This window comes from Cervus elaphus, chromosome 2 (genome assembly GCF_910594005.1).
Source record: "Cervus elaphus chromosome 2, mCerEla1.1, whole genome shotgun sequence".
Lineage (NCBI taxonomy): Eukaryota > Metazoa > Chordata > Mammalia > Artiodactyla > Cervidae > Cervus > Cervus elaphus.
In genome coordinates this window covers 29099575-29105799 of record NC_057816.1, presented here as the reverse complement: position 1 = coordinate 29105799, position 6225 = coordinate 29099575, and the positions used below count along the sequence as shown (strand labels likewise).

Below are 6225 nucleotides of genomic sequence, written 5' to 3'. Positions count from 1 at the left end.
TAGAAGAGAGAAATTAAGACAAAAGCTTGACTATAGCCAAACCTTAGGATAATCGATGACCTATTTTTTATAACCCTGACATGAAAACATGAACGATACAATCAAATTTATTTATTCAATATCTTTTCTAAGAAACATGAAAAATATGGCATTTAGCAGTAAGAATGGAAATGGAAGGGGCATAACAAAGGAAGACAAGGGAGAAAACCAAAGATGAGAAATGGTAGAAGCTATGAATAATAACTCACGTAAACTATAAGATGAAGGAGACTGATCAAAAATGAGAGAATAAGAAGCAGATTTAAATTAGGTACTTCCACATATGGCAAATCCTGAAAAATACTCAAAGTTACCACCCCTGTTGAGGTGTCTCTGATTGCCCTGGAGCAGAAACAACCATCAACCCCTATTCACCTGGAACCTTGTATTTTTCCATTGAGGCTACCACAAACAGCATAATTTAACTTGGGAAAGCCTAGACAAAAATAGCTCAGTCATATCTGATTCTGGATAAATTCAAATGGAATTTAACTCACACAGAGTTCAAGCAGTATTATGTGTATTTCTAACGGATTAGCCCATAAATCCATGAGGGTCACATTTAGCTGTTTGACTGTAGTGTTAGATTTTTTTTTTTAGTTTATTTGCTTGATTCTGATTTAAACAAAGCTCCACATCCAGATAAAATTAAGTGATCACTAATGTCTTAACTGATTACCTCCCAAGACTACCCATCTTCAAGACATTTTTTTAACACTCCACCCTACAAGTTAGTCTTGTAAAGAGAAAAATGAACCACTATTTTGATCTCATCTTATTTAAAACCATAAATCTTAGTGATGAACTTCATAACCTGCCTTGTTTAGCAATAAGAACAATTAGCTGTTTCTAAAAAATGATCATCTATCTGTGAAGAATGAAAAAGTTCATTTACTGAATTTATTCAAAGCAATTTTTTTCCTGGTTCCAGTGGCCAGTCCTACTGAGGAGTTCCAGAAATGTCTCATGTATCATTGAAATAGCTCCTAGCTACTGAGGGTGACTAAATTGAAGAACATCGTTTGAATTAAAAAAAAAAAAGAAAAAAAAAACCTGGCCAGAGCATGTGGCTTTTATTTAATAATATGAGCTGACAATTTTGTGGATGCTGAGTGTGCCAGAACATCCAGGGAGGCCAGGCGGAAGGCACCCGGGAAGAATTATCCTAGGATGGTGGATTTGAACCTCTGCATTTCTAACCCATGGCCTCGAAATACATTATGATTCCTGGTGATTGGACTGTAAAGTTTATGTAGGTAACCTTGGAAACAATGATAAAAAAGACTGAATTGGAACGAGCCTTTGGCTATTATGGGCCACTCTGAAGTGTGTGCCATGCAGAAGGAAACGGCGATCCATTCCAATACTCTTGCCTGAAGAATTCCATGGACAGAGGAGCCAGGCAGGCTACAGTCCATGGGATCGCAGAGAGTCGGAAATGACTGTGCGACTTTTTCCAAAGTGTGTGGGTTGCAAGGAACCCTCTAGGCTTTGCTTTTGTGGAATTTTAAGATCCCCGAGATGCAGTGGATGCTGTCTCAAAGTTAGATGGGAGAACACTATGTGGCTGCCAAGTAAGAATGGAACTGCCAAAAGGTGAAAAGATAAGTCAAAATCATGGCCCACCTCCCTCCTGGGGTCGTTCCCTTCGAGTTGATTTATCGGAGGAGCAGTACTCCACCTTGAAAACAAATCTCCAAGACAGAGAAGTTTCTCTTGCAGCTGGACTAGGCCCCTTTCTAAAGATAGGGGAAGAGAGCGATCACTGTCCCAGGAGAGAAATCACAAGCTGCGCCTATCTTTCTCTAGGGCTTGTCGCCAATCTAGGTCAAATGAAAGAGAATAGAAAACCAGTTTTCTAGAGGAATGTGGTATATAGGAAATAACTTCTACAAGAGTATGTACAGAAAATTCAAGTTTTGTTTGAGACTTCATAAGTTTGTTGCACTTTTGAAATGTTTTAGCTGTTCACATTTGTTTGTTTTAACAGTGACACATGAAGTTGTAATCCTCGGTGGTTTGAAATGGATCATATGAGGCATGTAATATCAGGAATTGTTACTTTAGAATGGTCCCTTAAGCAAAATGAATTTGCTTTTGATTTTTAGCCTTGCATAGACTGAGAAATCCTTGCATAATCTCTAACTCCTGCACAGCTAAAGTGTAATATTTAATATTATTAAAACAAAAAACTGGAAAAAACTGAAGACTTTTCCATAGTTGGGAAATGGTATGCAGCTGCAGTTAAGAAAACAATCTTTAAAAGCTTCTGTGAACATAGGCCAGAAGGGAAAAATTAAGCTGAGCCCTTAAACTAGATTAGACATTTGAAAGTTCCACTAGTCTTCAGACCAGACAAGAGGTTGTCCAACTGGTGTAGAATCTAAAAAGTTTCAAGAAAGTTAGTTTAACTTTGCTTTAGGCCATAAGTTTCTTCCGTGATTGCCATACATGAATACATAGCTCTTTGTAACATACTTTATTTGGAAATTTGAGACTACTCAAGATACCAGTGTCCTGCCATTTTAAGAGTATGTTATAGAGCTAAACTTGGAGTTACTGGGCAAGATTATTTTCCATGCTGTCATTTGTAATAATTTTGTGAATCCTTGGGATAAAGTTTTGGTTACAAAACATAATATGAAGAGTTCAGAAGTTTGAGTGACAATACTGTGTTTTTCAAGATTTTTGGCGTGTCAAAATTAAATTCAACTAGTTTTGAAATTCTTCTATCATGTCAACCAAATGGTCTATTTTATTGTGTTTCCTGAATTTAGGGCCTCCCTGGTGGCTTAGACAGTAAAGAATCTGCCTGCAATGTAGGAGACCTGAGTTCGATTCCTAGGTGGGGAAGATGCCCTGGAGAAGGGACCAGCAACCCACTCTAGTAGTCTAGTTAACAGGCAGATCCATCGAAAGAACAATCATATTAAAAGTTAACATATATAGGACACTTTCCATTTCAGTTCCCATTTTAATAACTTTAATATTTCAAAACATCCTTAAGACACATAAACACAGAATAACTGACAAATAAAGCATTAAGCATTTATTCCTGATCACATACCAAGTGAAAAGTGAAGCTGGAAAATTCACAGCTATAAATATCTATATTAGAAAAGAAGAAATACCTAAGAGCAATAATGTAAGCTAACATTTCAGAAACTAATAAAAAGAAGACCAAAAGAAAAAAAAAAAGAGTAAGTTAGGAAAATAGCCAACACTCGTTGTATCATAAAGAAAGCAAGGGAGTTTCAGAAAAACATTCTGCTTCATCGACCACTCAAAAACCTTTGACTATGTAGATCACAACAAATACTGGAAAATTCTTTAAAAAAAATGGGAATACCAGATCACCTTACCTCTCTCCTGAGAAAACCGTATGCCAGACAAGAAGCAACAGTTTGAACCAGACCTGAAACAACTGGCTGGTTCTAAATTAGGAAAGGAGTATGACAAGACTACATACTGTCACCCTACTTATTTAACTTGTATGCAGAGTACATCAGGCAAAATGCAATGCTGGAAGAATCACAAGCTGTAATCAAAATTGCTGGGAGAAATATCAATAACCTCAGATATGCAGATGATACCACTCTAATGGCAGAAGTGAAGAGGAACAAAAAGCCTCAAGGAACGTGAATAGGAGAGTGAGAAAGCTGACTTGAAACTCAACATTAAAAAAACTAAGATCATGGAATCTGGTCCCATGACTTAATGGCAAATAGAAGGGGAAAAAGTGGAAGCAGTGACAGATTTTATTTTCTTGGCTCCAAAATCACTGCAGACGGTGACTGTAGTCATGAAATTAGATGATTTACCAGTGAACTAAGGCCATCAAGTAAACTTGTAAGTCATAAAGATTAGAAAGGAAATGTCAAAACATTCTTTATTCAAGGAAGGCACAATCTTATTAGCAAAAAGTTTCTACAGAATTCACGGGAATACCAATGTGTGAGACGTGGTATTACAGCATACAATCAATATATAAAAATCATTATGTTTTTATGTAACTAGAATAATGCATCCGGAAAATTAAGACAAATTGCATTTGAAATAACATCAAAACTAACGTAATAGTCAAGGGTAAATTTAGAAAATAAAATGTGAGAAAAAATCATAAAGCATTGCTTAGATAAACTAAACAAAATCTAACTAAACAGAAATACATCATGTTCATGGATTGTAAGACTCATTGATAGAAATTCTTGCAATTTGATGTATGAACTCAATGTAATTCCCATGAAAATCTCAAAAGGCTACTTAGTACAAATTGACAAGTTGACTTTAAAATTAGCATATTATCATAGCAAGGGGTATCAGTAAGAACATTCAAATATATAATTAAGTGGTTTCAATCAAGAGTGATTTTGCCCCCACACCAGGGGGACATTTGGCAATATCTTGTAGACATTTTGGCATGCATAACTGGGTAGAGTCTAGGAATGAAGCTGAGCATCCTATATAGCACAGGGTCACCTTCCATAAGAAAGTTTGGCCCCAAAGTGCAAATAGTGCTGAGTTTGAGAAATCTTGATTTAACTGCAGCAAAATAAATAGATTAATACACCCATTCCCTAAATTGGGGTATACTGTATGATCAAAGCAAAAAGATTCAGTAATAAAGAAGAAAAAGGGAGAGTATATAATGGACACTGCCAACTCTGACTATAGGCAATCTCTATTTTGCATTATTACATGTCTTTAAATTTTTCTTTTTCTTCATGACACTTTCTTCCAATATTCAATTAACTGATCATGATCACATTTTACCAGCAATGATAGCCATTTGCCTTTGCTAATAATATGGTCTAAGGCATTGAACATGATTTTATAAAATCATATTCTCTGATAATAAAATTTCATGTTTCTTATATTTTGTTGGATTAGTCTGTAGCTTTTGTATGCTAAAATTTTATATTAGGAACATTTTTAAATGGTTGGCTTACTTTGGTATTCTTATCTATACAGTGGTAAATCTGTCAGCTTTCTCCCTTTATGTTTATTAGACAACACAAAAGCCCTAAAGTCTCTAATAGCTACGTAATTCAAGTCTCTGAATTTCTGTGCTTCTCAGAGACCAGATTGCTTTGGGAAATTTTTCCATCAACATGTAATAGTAAAATTGATCAACTGCGTCTCAATTCTCGGAGAAGGCAATGGCACCCCACTCCAGTCCTCTTGCCTGGAAAATCCCATGGATGGAGGAGCCTGGTAGGATGCAGTCCATGGGGTCGCTAAGAGTCAGACACGACTGAGCGACTTCACTTTCACTTTTCACTTTCATGCGTTGGAGAAGGACATGGCAACCCACTCCAGTGTTCTTGCCTGGAGAATCCCAGGGACGGGGGAGCCTGGTGGGCTGCCGTCTATGGGGTCGCACAGAGTTGGACACAACTGAAGTGACTTAGCAGCAGCAGCATCTCAATTAAAATGTACAAATTTGATTTTCTTCTGAATAGTTTGTCTCTGAGGTAATATAAAACTCATGTTTATTGGATATGGTATGTACAATGTGTCATTTCATTATTCATATAATAGAAAATGGTGTATCTTAAGCTTGGATATTGAAATTCTAACAACTCTAGCATCTGGGTTTTTCCCCCATACCACCAGGCAATTCTCTGACACCAGCTGGCTATCTTATGATTAAATTACACCTGACGCCATCTACCTAGAGATAGCCTCAGTTCTCAAAGACTCAGTCCTACAAGAGTGTCCCCCCACCCCCACTTCTGATGCCAACTACATGTCTAGGTAGTCACCTGTGCTTCTGACCTACCAGTTATAGATTGGAGGTCCTAACAACCCCCTCGTTGGGTTCGATTGATTTGCTAGAGTGGCTCCAGAACTCAGGAAACCGATTTGCTTACTAGATTACCATTTTTAACATGGACATAATTCAGGAACAGCAAGATGGAGGCCATAGATGCATGGGGCAAAGTATGGAGGCAGGAGCACAGAGCGAGCATCCATGTTCTCTCTGGGCACACTACTCTTGCTGCATCACCATGTGTTCACCAACCCAGGAATCTCTGAACCTTCTCCTTTTGTATTTTTATGGAGGCTTCATTACATAGACATGATTAATTAATCACTGGCCATTGTCATTGTTGGTCTAGTCAACCTCCAGCCCCTCTCCCCTCCTTGGAGGTTGATGTGGGTCTGAAAGTTACAACTATGTAA

At 37.3% G+C, this 6225-nt stretch overlaps 1 pseudogene; it reads left to right on the top strand.

Moving 5' to 3' along the window:
- Positions 1-1243: 1243 nt before the first annotated feature.
- On the top strand, positions 1244-1885 carry LOC122706407 (annotated as a pseudogene).
- Positions 1886-6225: the final 4340 nt, after the last annotated feature.